The 18,559-nt window shown below is 38.1% G+C and overlaps 2 long non-coding RNA genes across 2 annotated transcripts; one reads left to right on the top strand and one right to left on the bottom strand.

The window, feature by feature from the left end:
• Window positions 1–765: 765 nt before the first annotated feature.
• Window positions 766–3,125, bottom strand: LOC111840602 (uncharacterized). The gene is made up of 3 exons (XR_002837464.2): window positions 3,001–3,125; window positions 2,019–2,161; window positions 766–1,623 (listed from the first exon to the last, which is right to left on the bottom strand). It is a non-coding gene; the product is annotated as an uncharacterized lncRNA (long non-coding RNA).
• A 6,592-nt stretch (window positions 3,126–9,717) lies between these two features.
• LOC140591644 (uncharacterized) lies at window positions 9,718–11,436 on the top strand. Its single transcript, XR_011991917.1, has 2 exons — window positions 9,718–10,361; window positions 10,627–11,436. It is a non-coding gene; the product is annotated as an uncharacterized lncRNA (long non-coding RNA).
• The last annotated feature ends 7,123 nt before the right edge of the window (window positions 11,437–18,559 follow it).

Below are 18,559 nucleotides of genomic sequence, written 5' to 3'. Positions count from 1 at the left end.
CTAATGACAACAACCAGAAACAGCTGATCACACGGGGATCCCACACGGGGTTAACGAAGGGGCGTGGCACACGGAAGGAGCGGACGATCAGGGCAGGACAGGGGTAATGTTGGGATAAGATCTTTATCGTTTTGGAAGCCATTAAGAAAAAAATGCTCTTCTTGTTTTATCCTGTTCATTTTGTGTTTAAATGCTAAAAATGAAAAAAAGGAAAAAAAGACATATTTAGGTGTAATTTTGGGGGGCCGGGAACCAATTAATTGGTTTTCCATTATTTCTTATGGAAAAAATTCGATCAGAACTCGAACTTTGTAGGATTCGATTCGGAGTCCGGAACGGATTAAGTTGGAGAACCGAGGTACCACTGTGTTGTGCATTGACAGTATTTGCACTTGCAGGAAACCTGCCCAGCGGTGTAAGGCCACAGTACTTCCCAAAATATTCATGTTGTTGTATATTTATATACACCATTTATGTCTCTTTTTATAACATAAGCACAAGTGAAGGCATACAATATTTAATTTAAACAGTACCATTTTGAATTTGCATACTTTACATGTTGTTGACTAGAAATGTTTATGTTAATATTTATTAGAGAAAGGATCATCTCAAGGTCATCAGTCCATAGTCCAGGGAAACAGAGTCTGTTTACCCTGAAGAACAGCTGCTTTTGATGATATGAAAATTAACCAGTACTATAGGCTACAGAGGTGTTTCCTTGGTGACAGTGTTTACATTGGTATAGAAATCTCTTATGTATTTAAATTTGCAAGCATACTTTTGATCCTTTTTTATTTTTGTCTTGCTGGGCTGGAATCATGGAGTCACATGATGTCAGTAATAGTCATATTATGACATCAACTTGAATCATCACAACCCTTCTTAATGGGCAAACATTTAATTGGTACATGGATGTATATTTTATAATTTATAATCAACCAAAACCTGTCCTTTAAAATTCTATTAGTCATCATAAATAAATAATGACTTAACAGTCTGATATAAAAACAACCAACTCAAAATAGACTTGAATGCTGATGTATACATATAGGAACGGACATATTGTATGCTGTCTGATTGATTTATGAAACGGTTAAGGTTTCTATCACTGTAACATTTATATTCATGTCTTCCTGCTAAATTGGTAGCTATTCTTCAGTTAAAAAATTAAGTAATTAATTTGACATTTGTACTTAGCTGCAAACCCACAAACCTTTAAATAATTTCTCTGATTTTGTAATTCTTATTCAACCAACTACCATGACATTTTTATAAAGTACAGAATATTAAAGGCCACAATAAAATGGAATATAGTTTGAAAAGTTCTCTGTATAAAAATGAAAATGATACAAAACACGCATATGTGACAGCAATAGTAAAAATTAAGATAAAAATAAATGCAAAGAAAAGATGAGTTTCTGTTTCATTTCTCTTTCTGCTTCGCCTGCTCATCCCCCTGGTCCTTCCTGTCCGTGGCTCTTTCAGCTGCTCGCTTTGCAGCACTCTGCCTGATTAGGGGAGTCTGCCCTCACTGACACACTGGAGACATCCGGAAGTCGCTTTTCAAACAGTGCAAGGGCTCAGGGAAGCTGCTTTGAGTCACTAAAGATTTGACCTGTGAGACTGCAGAAGAAGTCTGGCTTCATTATGAAGGTCGTCCCTTAGGCAGATAAGCCATCACAGTCATTAAAATACAGGAGGAATGAATTTATATTTATTTATATTTATAATATGAAATACTACACCGAGATATTCACAGACATACATTTCTTTTAGACAATTAAAAGATTAAAGCAATACAGTCATAAGTAACATCACTGCCATCGTTTTATACTTTAGCTTGATGTTTTCTCAGGGATTTTACATTAGAATATATTAGGAGTGAAACTTTGAGTTATACTGCTGAAGCCAGCGGTGCTGATACCTAAGATGCCCCTTCACAGCTATTCAACCCCCCCCCCCCCCACTCTACAGGATCCAAGGGACTCCTGTCAATGATGAAGCTGCACTGCACCCACCCAGGTAAGCGGAGATAATGCTGCCGTCTCCCCAATTTGTCATAACGCCTCCGTGTCACTTTATGAGCTTCCAGGTGTCTGTGGGTTATTGATGGGCAGAGGACCCACACTGAGGATTATCTGTCTCCATCATTCCTTCACCTCTGAAAGTGAAAGAGGGTATTATGCCATAATCTGGAGGAGGGCATTTGACAGCATAACTGAGATTGTAGTGCAAAATAGCCAAGCACTAGTCAGCATGTAAGTGACCCAAGTGGAATCAATGTGAGAAAAAAATACAATTACTTTTAATGTCATTCGTCCGGTGTAAGCATTTTTTGTATCAAGCAATCAAATGCTTTTCTTTCCTCCATTGCTTGTGGCATGTAATTAATCAAGATTAAAACTAAACGGCACATTCCCCCAAAATGTTTATTTTATTAATTAGCTTGTAGAGGCAGCTAATTGACATGCCAGTATAGTCTGGGCTTTGTATACAGAGAGGTAATTTCAGAGTAAATTGCACAGATACTGATTCATCATCAGAGTTTGATCTTGTGCAGCAAAGCCCGCCTGCCTGTCCCTGCTTAGCCCACTTACCGTATGCCAGCAGATCTTTAAATCACTCATTTGAGTACTTTACCGCCTGCAGGCAGCTTAAAGGGCAGTTTTATAGTAAACCAATTTTCAGTGCCTGTGAATTTGCCAATCACTTAATCAGCTGCAGGGATAAAAGCTACAATTAGCATTGACTAAACAAACACTATTTTGCAGTATTACATCTCAGTTGCCGGCCACCACCCATTATTTTTGGTCCTCTTAGCATTTCTGAGTTACCACTTTGGCAAAGCTACAGCACGCTATGAAGATGACTGTAAAATGCTCAAAAACATTTTACAAATAAAAAGCTACAATTACAAATTACAATTACAAATAACATTTTGCAAATAAAAAGCTACAATTACAAATTACAATTACAAGTAACATAAACCTACCTACCTACCTATTTACAAATTTGGAAAATGCAGATAAACACACCCCCATTTCATAAAGATAACCATCGTGCCTCTTCAATTCCTTTTGAAAGGAGATTTTAATTTAAATTCATCATATGTTCTCCCTCGTTTCTGGAAGGTTATGGTGTCTCTTGGCATTGGTCACTGTGAAGGTTTTTTTTCCCTGGTCAGCATGTGGCCTTGGTCACAGTTCTAGCAGCGAGGCTAGAGAGCATGACACGTCAGGTGCTGGATTTTGCTGACGGAGTCACATATGCTGAGTGGAGCTTAATAAACTGGGGAATTAAAAGGCAAACACAAACACCTTGTAATATTAATTTCCGCTGACAACTTTTCATTTGGTGATGCACAGACGTGAAATTTGCCATGAAGGCATTGCAAACGACTCTGCTGGGAAGCGGTGCAGCAAACTCATCAGAACAATTAGACATGCTTTAATGTGTCAGAGCTTTCCATAGAGTCACACCTTGCTCACTGCTACTATGCTAACTTTTCTGTGTTCTTACTGAATGTACCACCTTTGCATAAGGAAATGCTGTATTGTAATATGCAGGACAATTGTGCTTTCTTAATGTGTTCAATGTCAATTGATTTTCTTTAAAAACACTTTGTCTAGTATTTTAAGAAGAAAGCTTAGTGGAAAGCTTGTCCAATAATAATTAAAACAATTTTAAATTAATGTTAAGAATGCAACATCAAATATATGAACTGTATTATAAAAATTACAATATGTTTATTATTGTTAAGTAAGGAAATCACATTGAATGTGAGCTATATACATTGTCCTTCTCTTTGTGGAGTTCCTGCTTAATTATGAGGACACACCCATCTGACTTTTGGGGGACGTGTCCATTCATCACTTCACCCTAATCCAATTACAGAACGGTTACTTAGTCAGTCAGTATTGGTACATTAATTCGTACATTTTTTGCAGTACTTTACATGAAAAAAACACAGTATTGGTTCTTAGAGTATGTGTGTATATAATCTTAAACCATCATTCAATTCCATGTAGTTTGTGTCACATAAAAAATATCCATGACAGGTATCTAAGCTAGAATCCTACACTTTGTTTTAGAGAGGAACTGAAAATATAATGGGATGGTGATGAATTCTGCAAACAGGACTGCATTTAATCACCTGGAGTTAGTTCATTATGGTTGTCTATTCTGCCTTTACGCTCAGACCATTAAATTCATATAACTGGAAGAAACAGCTGATCCCCACGGCCACTGTACAGTATAGCCAGTGATGGTATAGAAAATGTGCCATAAAATTAGTGCTTAAGGTCTTCATCATAAACTGGAAATCCTTTATATTGATCTTAAGCCCACCACCTGTACCCCTCATTTGGCTTTGAGTAAAGTTACAACAATAAACAAGCATGTGTGTGTGTGTGTAGTTTGTGGGTACATTGTGGGGACAAAACCTGTCATATTGATGTTGTGGACACCATTTTTTCCATCCCCACGAGGGGAAACTCAATTTTGTTGAAATCTGTAACTGCAATCAAAAAACTGAAAATGTCAAAAGTCTTGTATTTTGTTTGGTTACATATGATTAAGGATAGGGCTGGATAGCATGGAACACCATCTGGGTCAAAACCCTCTAAATCAACACGTCAAATATGTATGTCTTTAGACATCAAAAATAAGCGTGTTAACACAATCATTCCAGAGACATTTCGGACCTTTAAATTAAAGCTTCCATACTATTGGTTGGCGCCATATACCCACCCCATTCTGATAAGGGAGCTGCGTGGGGCTGTATGTCAGCCTACAGTACTTTATGGTCATGTGGGTTCCACGTTCTGGTTAGTCTGGATGATGCTGGATCGCGCACGTACCTATCATGTGTCTTATGCGCAAACGTGATGTGATAGTTGGGACAGTCCATTTGTGCAGGTACTTCTGAACTCTGGTGGCTGAGGAGAACACAAAATGACCTCCAGAAACTTCATTGACACATGCACTGAAAATATATGTAAAGTGGCCAATAATAATATTTAATATTTAAATGCATGTGAAATGTGAAACATACTGTAAACATATATGTCAAATGTATTTGTTTTGCATATGGGTGGGGAATTGTTTTCTCTCTTGCAGTGATTGTATGTATAGTTTCCCCTAAGAAATAGATAAAGTGGTCGCACCCAAATTTGTATGTCTTAAGTCATCAAAAAATGAACATGTTAACATGTTCATTTTCAACATCTTAAGACTTAGAAATTTAACATGTTGATTCAGAGGGTTTCCATTGGTAGCGGTTAAGGTTCTCATAGTTGGGATTAGGGTTGGTTCTATAGAAATTAATGGGTGGTCCCCACAAAGAAATTAATACATGAACATGTGTATGTGTGTCTGTGGGTCTATGTCTGTATGTCTGTGTCTGTGTGTCTGTGTGTATGGAGGTGCTTGCAGATGGGATCCTCTCTTTGGTGTGGTTTGGAGGCCACAGTGATTGCTTCCCTGGGAGACTGAGACTGTCACTTACAAGCACAATTATAGACATCAGGGCGCTTGCACTCCGCCTCAGTCTCCAGGGCCAGTGGTGAAGGTGACCGAGACCTTACTCAGGCTGGATCTACATTCCCTATACACATGCTAACATCTGATGGTCTACGCACAGTGTGTGAACAGTGTCTAAATGCATAAGGGATCCCCAGTACAGATATCTATTACCAAAACAGCAGGAAATAATGAACATATACCATGGTTTATAGGTGACAGAATTAAGCATATGCATTATGAAAAAAATGGAAGATGGAATATGGAATATAACAGATAGATCTGATATTTTAAAAATTAGAAGATGTGAAGGTGTAGAAATGTTCATTATGCCTTGTAAACTTTTTGCGAGTGAGAGGTTTGACGTCAAATGTGCAAATTGCTGCCTCTTCCAGGTCCCCTGAAAGGTTCCTTTAATGAACCTTGGCCAAGTTTCATGATCTTATCTCAAAGTTCACACAATCATTTTTAAATAAAGTAAAAAGAAAAACAACTATTTAAAATTTACATAGAAGTCCCATATGATGGTGTTATTTAAGATCTTACACTGCACCTTTACATTAATACAATTGTTTCCCTTTACTTTACTTACAATACAAAGTGCAGTTATGTCAATGTGTGATGCTCCACTTACTAAATCTCTGTAAAGTGCATTGGGACACATATCCTGGAAAAAATGAAGTGAATTAAAGTGAAGTCTGTTTTTCTGCGTGTTTCTACCAAACAGGTGTATGCCTATTCTCTGCAACAAGTTTAGAATAAACGTTATGTTTATCTACCAGGGTTTCCTTGGGCAATGGTGTATTCTGCAGTGTGCATCACCAGCTGGTCTAAGTATAACAGAGTGAACAGAGCAGTGTACATCTCAGACGTACCTCGTCCTGTTGCCGAGGTTCCTGTACTGTTATTGCCATTTATCTTGTGAATCTGCTATTCCCAAATGACTACATTCATTACGGATGTAGATCCAGTTAAGTAGAAAAGCATTACCTTTAACATCTGGCAGCCACATGCAGCTGGTCCAGGGTGTCCCCCTTCATCTTCTTGGGATGGGCTGTACACTTAGTTCATTGCGACCCTGTATTACTAGATAAAGTGTGTTGGGGTGACTTTATTAACCGCTGCTGACATTTACTAAGAGCAATCCATCAAAGAGCTTTAAACATATGGAGCTGTTATTACTGATAAATCTGTGCAGATGTCATACAAGAGATTTATATATTTTCCTTATACTGTATAATCAAAAATTAGGACAATTTTCCTTATACTGTATAATCAGTGTAGGACAATAGTAAAGCACTAAATCCATCCAGTACAGAGTCACAATAATAGAAAAGCAATAATATTCTCTCCATGTTCACATCAGTTCTGTGTATTGTAGTTGATTAATTTCTCAGGTAGCACTTCTTGTTCTTGGTTAAACACTCCAGACTTACTGTGACACAGTCCATCCATAAGTGGACAAACTCCTTGCTTGCACTTTTATTTACGTATCAAAGTCCCGTGTCGATAAGCAGCTTCCTTTATCTGCAGTATGTTTCAGCCTTTAGCAAATGCTCCTCAGAGTGAATAAACGTGTACTTCTGAAAAACTTTTAAAGAGGATTTTAAGAAGTACTCTCTCTTAACACTGTGCATCATATTGCCTCTCAGCCAGAATATATAAATTAGTTTTTAATGTCACAGAGGCCCTGATTCAATCCAGTTCAATGAAGGCTGCAGTAATTCAGCCAGCCTAATAAAGATATTGCAGAATTTCAGCCTTGGAGAGGATGATAAATGGAAGAGTTTTTTCTCATCCCTTATATCCTCCATTGTATTGGACATGTTGTTTTTGCATCTATCTTTTCACTGTTGTAAGGAAACATATTTATTCCTGTTGTACACTAAAGAGTACAAAATAAATTTGAAAAAAATCTAAATTGTAAAATGTCTTACTTCCTCCAAAGACAAATAACCTAAAATTGAAGGACACTTTTTTCCTTGGGTCTCAGGAGGATATATTGCTTGGATTCCTAAGCAATAATATAAGTATTAAAAAATTTAAAATCCTTAAGCTCAGCAACTGAGACTTACGGGACAAATCTGAGTGTTTAATCCAAAAGATTCTTAAAAAAGAAATATTGTAGGAATGGCAGAAAGACATGGGAATGACTTATTCTGAGAAATAGGCAAACTTAAAATCTTTGAATGAAAGGCGTTGTCAGTAGCTGATATTTGGTAACGCTTTACATTAAGTGCACCTTCATAATTCATTCATTATGCATTCATAGAACATTCAGTGCACCTTCATAATGCATTCATAGAACATTCATAAGCAGCATGCAAGTACACTTTAACATCCTAACATCCCTTAACGGCTTTAATATACATTAATAACAAACATTACATGATTATACAATCATAGTATTTGTTATTAATGTATATTACAGCTGGTAAGAGATGTTATATGTTAAGGTATACATACGTGATGTTTATGAATGTTTTATGAATACTTAATGAATACATTATGAAGGTGTACTGAACGTTTTATGAATGCAATATAAAAGCATTATGAAGGTGCAGTTAATGTAAAACGTTACCTGATATTTATACTTTTCTCTCTATCAGGACACTATGATCCTCCATTTCTAAAGGTATTCAACATTTGAAAACTACTAGTGGTGTATATCCAGTGTTGGGTAAGTTACTCACAAAAGTAATCCATTACAGACAGAGGTGGAACGTGCAGGTCCAGAAAGTACAAATCCAGACCATGGTTTTCTTTCACCCAACCAGTTGAGTACTTTGTGATTTTGACTCTTCATACTCAACTGTACAGACGTGTACTTTCTTCCATTAGTTCTCTTTCTTCCGTACAGCAAGAGTTTCCCCCTCTAACACCAGACTACATTAGTTTGCAGGGAATCCCTCACCTCACTTACTCAAATCAAGCCACACCCTCATTCCTCTGTTACCTCCCCGTTAAATATTGATCTTCCTTCTTAGCCTAGTATGATACAACTGTTCCTGTTGGGAGGTCGCCGTGCACCAGTAATGCCCCCTGCTCCGTTTAAAGACAACCCAGAACTAACGACCACTGCCTACAGCAAGATTGATTATTGATTATTATTGGGGTCTATTATGTGCAGGGGCAGGAGTGACATTCTCCTTGTTAGGACCACGGTATTAATAAGTTGCAAAGATTTCTGTAATTTTTTCCTTTAACTCTAAACATTATTTTAAAACAAAGCAATATATGGGATTGTTAGGTCTTCATAGAAATTGCCAGGAGAACCTTTACACATTTATGGTAATAACTTCCATGTCATTGGGACAGAGAGGATTGTCGCTTCCTTTGGGCTTGTCAAAGCTGACATGGTTCTCCACCGTAATGCGGGGTCTTAAGTTATTTTCAATAACAGCAAGGTGCTGTCTGATTAAACAGGTCTACTGCCAACATCATCTAGAGCTGATTTAGTCCCTTTACTTCAGTGGGGTGGAATTAATTTACTCTGCGGAAGGCTTGTATTGATGATAGCATTCACCCCCGATGTGCCTCATTTAATGATTTGCTAGATTCTTTGCACATGCAGACAATAAAAAATAAAAATGATACAATGAGATTCACCAAAAAGTTATTATAGTCCTGTTAAAATATTTTGGTGATTTACTCTTACAATCGTGTTTCATCCATGGGGTTGTGGTGCACCTGGGGCCCACACTGGGAAGCACAGGGTTCTCTGTTCACAGTTGAGTTCTCTGTGACTGTGACTCTGACTCTTTATACTTAACTGGTTGGTTGAAACAAAATCCTGGTTTGGATTTTTACTTTCAGGACCTGAAATGTCCGCCTCTGCACAGGGCACAAGCAGTGGCCTTATCACTTATCACCTCCTAATAGGGGCTGGTTACCAGCAAAATTAGATGGTTACTGAGAGATTTGATGACAGGCAAATATCCCAATATATTTCTGTTTACTGTACACAACGCAAAGCTATAAAGCAGTAACTATCTTACCTAACTCTAAAGAGCGAAAAAAACTATGCTGATATTGATGGAGACAATTTGCCATTACTTTTGTTTTAGAGGTTTATGGGGTCAGGCCCTTGGAGAAGTTGAGTGTGAAACATCAATACCAACCATAAAGTTTGAACGTGAGTGGAAGAAAGATCATTTTGTAATAAAACTGAGAGCAGAAAGCCCTGATTGATACACTGAAAAAAGTGATTTTGGAGAGTGGTAAATATAATCTGTGGAAACCATATAAAATTTACATGATTATTGCAGCCAGCCAACGAATTCTAAAGTAATGGGTAAATTCTACATATGCTACCCATTCGTCAACAGTAAGAACCATCACATAGAAAAATGCAGTAAAATATACCCCCAAACCGTGAGTTTTTTTTGCTTTAAATTGCGCATGCGTCACCCCGCGTTTTTGAGTGAGTGTGGGCGACACTGGATCCTCTCTCTGGCTGCCATCGAACAGCAGAAGTGAAGGTAAGCTATTTACATAGGAGTGCTGTATATATTTTTTTTAATTATGAGATATTACACTTCACTTGTATTCGGCGTTCGTTTGTTTAACATGCCATTACTTGAAATTAAAGTTTGAATCTGTCGCTGGACTCGCTGGCATCACCATGGCCCGGGACACATCAAGCCGACGGTCGGCCGTTGGGCAACGTCGCGTCGGTCAGGCAACTTGGTTTATTGTGTTCCATGCGTCGGTTTGATGTGTTCAAATAAACAAATTGACCCCAGGCCAACGCAAGGCAACGGCACGTCTGCTTTCGTCACTGCTAGTTCTTTGCCATCGGTTTGTTGTGTCCCGGGCTTTCACCGTCTGCACAACTGCCGGTAAGTTGAAATGCTGTCGTGGTGTGCTTTTTACAAGATTAGTCCGCATGCATGACTGTGTCTGACCGCTGGTTTTAAGGTTAGAAACTAGTCAACGCCAGCTTTTTCTAATATATTGAATAGGCGCAGGAATGAAGCTAATTATATGAAGCATGAATATTAATATATATATATATATATATATATATATATATATATATATATATATATATATATATATATATATATATCTCAGCCCACTCCATTGCTCTGTGATTCCCCCCAGATTGACAGAAAAGGAATACCAATAGAAAGTGGCCTGAAGAATTTTGATCTCTCCTTCTACCCTCTTTCCCTCCCCATTTGTTTGTTTCTTTTATTCTCATCCTATCTTTGAGAGTGAGAGCAAGCTCAAAAACTAAAGAATGTTGGTGTTCTGTTTTATCTTTATCCAGATATTTGATACTGTACATGCACAGAAACAACCATGTGGAGTTTGTGTGTGCTTTTGATTTTTAAAATAGAATAAGTGGTATGTGTTGTTTGCAGTAGCCAATTATCCAGAAACAACATTTGAAACTGTTATCTTAGTGAGTTATAAAACAAGTCAATTCGTTCATTGTTGTGTGAAGCTGTTGTACTTTATTTAGCACTTTATTCTGTGTTTTTTGATAATTTGGTGCATCATTGCTGCATATAAACAAGGCTGTTCGGTTATTTGTTATATGAATGTACCTGGACCACAGATTTGGTCAGTCACTGTTGTGTAAATCTGAAGAGACACAAAGAGTTTAGTCTAAGAGTTTAGATACAAGAAAATCTTAATGTGATTGGACATCCAGCACTGCTCTGATCTCCTCACTAATCCTTTCATTTTCTCTTCTCTGCTTCCTTCTCTCCTCACTTCTCTTTTCCGCTCTGATCTGGATGTCCTAAAACAGGGATATGTTTTATTATCCAACATTATTGAAACAACATTTGATAGATCAGTGAGTTATAAAACAGGTTCATTACTTGAAATGTTGTGTAAAGCTGTTGTGCTGCACTATATTGTGAGTGTTTCATAGGATTTTTTGGATTAAAAACATTGATCTGATGAACCATCTGAATGTCTTTATTGTGGGGGGGTACATTTTACCTTCTCTGAATAAGTAATTGTTATTAACTGATATTAATTAACTTTGATTTGAAGAGATAATTTTGACCTAATTTTAATGAGTAAGTAGCTGTTGAATATATACATAAATGTGAGGTATTGTTACCCAATTTATGCAAGTATTTAATAGCTTTTTACTTCAGATAGTTTATACTCAATATATGGGATTAAATCTACCCCACCAAAGTCGATGCAAATTGTTACCTCACATTTATTGGGTAAATTCTATAGATTAGTTTTTACAGTGTAGGCACCCACACACTTCACTCTCTCATAAACTCTCTGATAAATTTCACATTGTAACAGGCGTAGCTTCACTCATACTGGATAAATCATGAAACGATGATTGTAATGTTCTCCTAGGACGTGCAGATCTGGAGCTCAGCAAATTAACAAAACTGTTACACTTTTTTAACTGCTTGGTACACTAATGTTATTAGCAGAAGACATGGAAAGAATCACAGAATGACAGCAGGTACAGCCCTCTCTCCTAGTTCCACAGAGTGCAATTTGTCAGCCATTGATTTCTGATTTACCCTGATGTCCCATAGCCTCAGTCTCTCAGCATAGACGATGCACATACCAATGAGCCTCACCGGGTTCCTTCTCTCACAATAGCAGGTGGTTCACATGAAGATGTTCAACCAACTATACAGATTTATGGCTTATTAAAACGTGCAGTTGCATTTGCACATTGAAGCACATTTTGTTACTATTATGTGAGTTATCAAAACATGCTTTCGAAAAGCTATCATTGGCCTACTAGATTTTGGACTGATTTCAGAACTCTAATCTAAGGTATGATAGGGAATTCTGCAGAGTTATTATAGACAGAGTGTATGTCTTTGTCGTTTTATGAGATGCATTAAGATATGACAACAATAGAGAGTACAGACCAGCTATTAGCAAAAGACTCACGCACTGAGAAAAATTGTTGTTGCAGATGAATGCAGAACAGACTCAGGTTATGAAAAACTTCCAAAGTGCTGCCAAAATTGTGCTTGTCATTGCCATTAAGTGAGCCGTTTTGGATGAGGGGAGACAATGTATCGCTACTGGAATATCAGTCAGTCACAGCAATGATTCTGTGGTATCATCCGGCCTCTGTCCCTCGGAGCATAGCTTGCCTGGATTTCTTTTCAGTTAGATAATACCTGTTAATAGGCTTTAGGGATTAGAAAGAAAAAAAGTGTTAGAACTTCTGAAACTATCTATCTATCTACCTTAATTATTACAAAAAAAAATTATAGCAAGCTGAGGCAACCCTTCAAATATATAAACTTATAATAATAAAACAGATGATGTGTCAGCTGGGAGAGGCTCCTGGAACACGATGTTCCAATGATTCTCAAATGTTGCTATAATGATAATAATAATAGTACAGTATCACACGTATGATAACACGGGTCCACAATGCAGCTAGTGAGCCAGATTCTAGGAGAAATGGAAAGTGCTGTACAGTAAACTAGAGCATGAGTGGGTGATTTTGCTGTTCTTTGAATTACTTAGAAAGGCACTTAAGGTGTCACGCCAAGCATGGTCATTATATGGCACTAAGTGACAGCAAAGTATATTCTTAAGAGTAACTTACAAGAGAATAAAGTTCATTAAATAACACTCTTAATGATGAACTTGTGAGTTGGGGGAGCTGTTTAACAATTAATAAATACATTGCAAAAATATAAAAAAAAAAAACAAAACAAAAAAACACATATGCCTGAATTCAGCTACTTGAACGTGATGTATGATGTAACATATGTAATGAATCTTCCACGGGTGGTACAGTAGTTGCTGCTGTTGTCTCACACCTTTGGGACCAGGGTTCGAGTCTCTGCCACGGCTTTAAGTGTGTGTGGAATCTGCATATCCTCCCCGTGTCACCGTGGGGTTTTATCTAGGAGTTCCAGTCCCCCCAGTCCAAAAACATGCTGAGGTTAATTAAAGTACCACATTATCTGTAGGGGTGGGTGTGCCCTGAGCTGGCTTGGCACCCCATTTTGGGTTATTCCATGCCATGTGCCTACAGACTCCAGACCCCCCACAACTGTGAACAGGACAAACAATTTCAGATAAATGGATGGAATCTTGCATTTTCCAAAAGTAGACGGGTGCTCCCCTACCCCAGTAATTGTGCTGGCAATAATGGGACGCTACACTGATTTTATGCAGAAATCAAACCAGCCGCAGTGTTGCTCGTTTGTCCCCAAGCAGACGCACCTCCATAAGCCAGAGACAACTGACAGGAAATTCCTCATACGTACATTAAGGAAACACAAAATGAAAACATAAGGGTTTCAGATTGGAGTTAGTTCCAAAATTATTTTCAAATACCATGGATTTACATCAAAATATATGAGACAAATAATGAGTAGGGAGGCATTAATTTTGCCATAACTGAAGTAGTTGAGTCATGACACATTTATGATGATGATGATTATTATTATTCTATTATTATTATTATGTTGATTAATGATAATCATTCCCTTGCTGCTGCACAAATCCTCCACATAAAATTGGAACTTGAATAAACAAAAAACGAACAAATGAGAACAAAAGAATTTTTGACTCAAGGTCCAAAGTGTAACTTGTAACTCCTTAAGGTTTCCGTGACTCTGGGTCACTGCAAGTCTCAGCTGGTAGCTGGTTGGTAAAAACTTAAGAAACATATAATGTCTCTCACTATGTATTGATACTGTTTTCAGGGACCAGTCCAGAAATTATGTTGTTTTTGTTTATTGACGTCTGAGCATAAATATTTATGCTGTTTATCGACTAATAAACAAACGATAACCTTCGGTGTTACATTATAGACTAAAAATCTTGAAAGAGACAACAAAAATCCTTCTTTTTACAAGACAGTAGCTTTGGAGTGATGATTGCATAGCTTTAGTTTTCATACACACAGAGAGAAAGTGTGAGTGTATATGAGTGTTTGTTTAATATATGTTAGCATGTATCTTATCTGAGTTTGTTGTGCAAGTTTGTGCTCTACACTGCGGCACCCAGTGATGTGTCCGGCTCCCACTTTGCTGGGTGGGATATTACTGTCTGCAGCGGCATGTCGTGTTGGAGTTGTGACAAATCGACCACCCCGGGTAAAGGGCGCCTGGAGGACGTCCAGTCTGCACGCCACTGGGAAGGTCCCAGATCCACGCAGGGCTGTACGCAGATCCTTCTGTTCTGCACAGCAAGGTCACACTTTACTTTATGAGGGCCAGCTGCCATGGTTTGGCAGCTGGTGGAATGAAGCTTTCAATATCTATGGCAACAATGTGTTCATATGCTGTGGTACAGAATGTGTGTTTTTGCTTGATCGTTTTAGAGATATTTGTTGAATTACCTCACTATACTGCACGACCAAAAGTCGCCATTTGAATTTATAACAGCAAATACTTAAGAGCCCATGACTGGATCATTATTACAGCTCAGCAACGTTATGCAGCAATAAAGTAAAGTCAGCTGAGTACCTGAATCTACTGAATGGCCAGGTTACACCTCCATCCATCATCAATGGATTCTTTCTTCCCTGTTGGCATGGGCATATTCCAGGACAAGAATGCCAAGATTCATTGGGTTCGAATTGTCGAAGAGTGGTTCAGGGAGCATGAGGAATCATTTTCACGCATGACTTGGTCACCACAGAGTTGCAGCCTTAACCTGATTGAAGGTCTTTGGGATGTGCTGAAGGAGGCTTTATGGAGGTTCAACTCACTTGTCAATATAGGATCTCGGTGAGAAATAAATGCAAAACTGGATGAAAATAAAGGGTGAGATGTTGCATAAGCTTGTGGAAACAATGGCATGACAAATGTGCGCCATAATCAAAGTTAAAGGTGGTTCAACGAAAAATACAAATGGCAACTACTTTTTTGGCTGAGCAGTGTACAATATCGCCTAGCATGCAAACATGAAACTATGTTTTAAATGCATGTATCATACAAACGCTGTTTCTTCATTGCAGATTTCAAATGAATGGATTTAAATTAGGTTCATGTCAGAGAAATTGTAGGTTAAGGTCAGAGAACCCCAACGTGGATGTATGTTCACAAGTTCCGATGCATAATCTGTTGACCAGAACTAAACAGGAACCCTGGTGGCATCAAAGGGACACAAATGTGGGGGCCGTTTACCCTGGCAAACAGAAACCAGACGGTAGCGGCATTATGATTCATCCACATCTGATGTGCTGTGCCAGAAAATCAATATTCACACATGGCTGCTTCAATTAAGTGCTGACTATGCATAGTCGAAAAAAATGCTGGTTAATATCTTGTCACTTTTAATCAGGATTAACCTGCCATTTTCTTAAAAAGCTGGAATGGTGCATATGGAAAATAATCTAAAAGTTTCAGAGAATTTCTATTGTAATATGTATATTGATGAATGAAAATGTAAATAATCAATTGTTTTAGTAAAAAGTATCTCAGACAGATACAGAAATGACATCTCGGATTACAGAAAAGATATATTTACACACTGCTTTCATTTATACTTCCACATACATTAGCATTCTCCTTACTAATAAAAGTCTAGCACACCTGTAGATTTCTCTAATGCAGGCACCATGATTAGTTTATTCAATGCAGAGTTATAGCAAGCCTGAAGCGTTTCCTAGGAAACTCATGGCAGGGCACACTCAGGACAGGATGCCAGTCCCTTACCGAGCACATACATACATACATACATACATACATACATGAAGTTGGAGACAAAAAAACATGGCAAATAGGGAAAACCTACAGAGACAGAACCTCCACATGCACTGAGCCTGGACAGGAATCACAGCCCCTTTTCAATGTTACCCAGCGACCCACACAGAGCTGTGTAACTCCAGGCCCGACTATATATATGTAATTATAGTCATTATTATAATCATACTATAATAATTATTGAGAGTAATAATAATAGCATATGTCCTATAATAATTTTCCCTCCGTTCCTGGAGTTTGCGTAACGTCGTCCAGGCCAGGCAAAGAGGTCATGTTATTTCCGACCCCACGGTGGAGATCGTCCACTATTCTGCAGCCAGACCCTTCTTAGCTCCAGTCATGCACACTATGGTCTCGGACTTGCCTCCAGGCACCCCCGCCATTGGACTTGGATGCCATTTGTTAAAGATATGATCTTGTCTTGGCTAAGTTGGACTCAAACAGAACTGGAACCACCATCTCCATGGGGTAGGCGGTCCCGCCGGCGGGATCTGATAGAAATTTCGCCAAACCATTTAAATAACTGCGAGTTTTTGTCATATACATATTTTAAAAACACCCTCAGAAACCTCGGACGGTCTACTTTTCAAATATATATAGGTAGAAACTAAATATATTTTTACAGCTTCGTGATACGAATAGAAAGAACAAGAGTGACTGACTTAAGCTTCTGCGTCTGGAAGCAGCTCTGATCGCCTTCCCACTTGCAAATCGCGCTATTCGCATGCTAATAACATGATAATCCGACAGTTATTATTGGGTAAAGAAATATGTGAATACGCCCATTGTGACCAAAATAAACAAGAGCACATGTCTGGGTAGTGTTTACACTGATCGTCTATAATATAGCACACGGATACGTCTCTGCCGCTGAAGCTTTGCGCCAATGTTGCCATTTTCAGCAGCGAATCTCATACCTGTGTCCATGGCTCAGTGTGTTAAGCCTGTGTGCCTGTAATCACACGATCGCCGGTTCAAACCCAGTCTATTTAGAACGTGAATAGCGATCTTCAGCTGAGAACGGTTCTACACGCTCTCGATGCAAGTAAAAGAAAGATGATACGGCTTGCTTTTTTGCCTATTTAACCAAATTTTAAAAACTTTAATACTTCCGACAATGGAAGTTTTGAAAAGATGACCGATTACGGATTTAGTCAGGGTTTTTTTCATGATTCCACATAATGATTTCAGCGATATAAACTGATCAATACACCAGAAAGATAAGCGGTCGACGATGCCCTCGTCCCGAATGTGTTAATAATAATCACTGCATCATATTTATCGCTTTCTATATTTATATGATCACAGTTTTTCATTTTTCATACCATCTACCAATAAACTATGAACGGGATTTTATTGTTGCTACTTTTCTTGCGTTTCAAACTGCCTTTCCAAAGTGATGGGTGTGGGGTGCAGTGACATTCCAGACTGATGGGCCATTGACAGTATGCAAACTACTACAGGTGTGAGGACACTTATCTCATCAATATTCATTGTGCAGGCCACTGACTTTGAGAAAAAGAGTGTCACTCCAAAGTTCTAACACTTTAGTAATCAAACCACGTAAAATTTCAGAATGTCTCTTTCACCTATGTGTAGCCAACCCGTGTCTATAAGCTTCAGAGCTCAAAAGTCTTAACTAGAAATGTCTATAATGTGATTTTTTACAATTTATCAGCATGTCTGAAAAAAGGTTTTTGAAAAGCATATGTTTAAAGTTGATTTTGTCAGACTACCCCGAAAGTGGAAAAGAGGCCTCAGACCCCAGGGGGTCTTTTTATTGAAACGCAAAATTAGTGGTTGGCACATTTAATCGAAAATTTAGCTTTGATAACCGTTAATCCCCTAACTCTAAAGTTTAATTCGATAACGCTAAACAGATAAACCACTAAAACATTAGCGGGGATATTTAGGACATACCCAATTGGGGATCATTGGATCCTGCAGAGTATCCGTAATAAATTTTCCTTCAATAATAGCGCATGCGCAACTCAAATCCAGGGTTGACTCAGATCATGTAGTGACAAGGGTGTCCTAGTTTAAATTGACTTTATCTTCATTCATCTACATTTAGCCAAGACTACCTTAAATATGACAAGTTATTGACTAATCGTGTCTTGTGTTTACATGTAGTGAGCCAAATAGACTGTTGCAGGCCAGCTCACAACAGACGAGCAAATATGTGTGATTTTAGAATTACCTTTTTTCGACGGTTAAACTTTATTTACCTGCGGAAAAATGTTATCTTATTTACAACTAATTTAGCTGAAGCGTATTGGTCCATAATTGATTTCAAAGTTAGTGGAATCTGTAATCCGCGAAAAAAAAGTTAGCTGCGCTAATTTGCGTATTAG

This window comes from Paramormyrops kingsleyae, chromosome 6 (assembly GCF_048594095.1).
Source record: "Paramormyrops kingsleyae isolate MSU_618 chromosome 6, PKINGS_0.4, whole genome shotgun sequence".
NCBI lineage: Eukaryota > Metazoa > Chordata > Actinopteri > Osteoglossiformes > Mormyridae > Paramormyrops > Paramormyrops kingsleyae.
The sequence above is the reverse complement of the archived record's forward strand: the minus strand, read 5'-3'. Positions and strand labels throughout refer to the sequence as shown.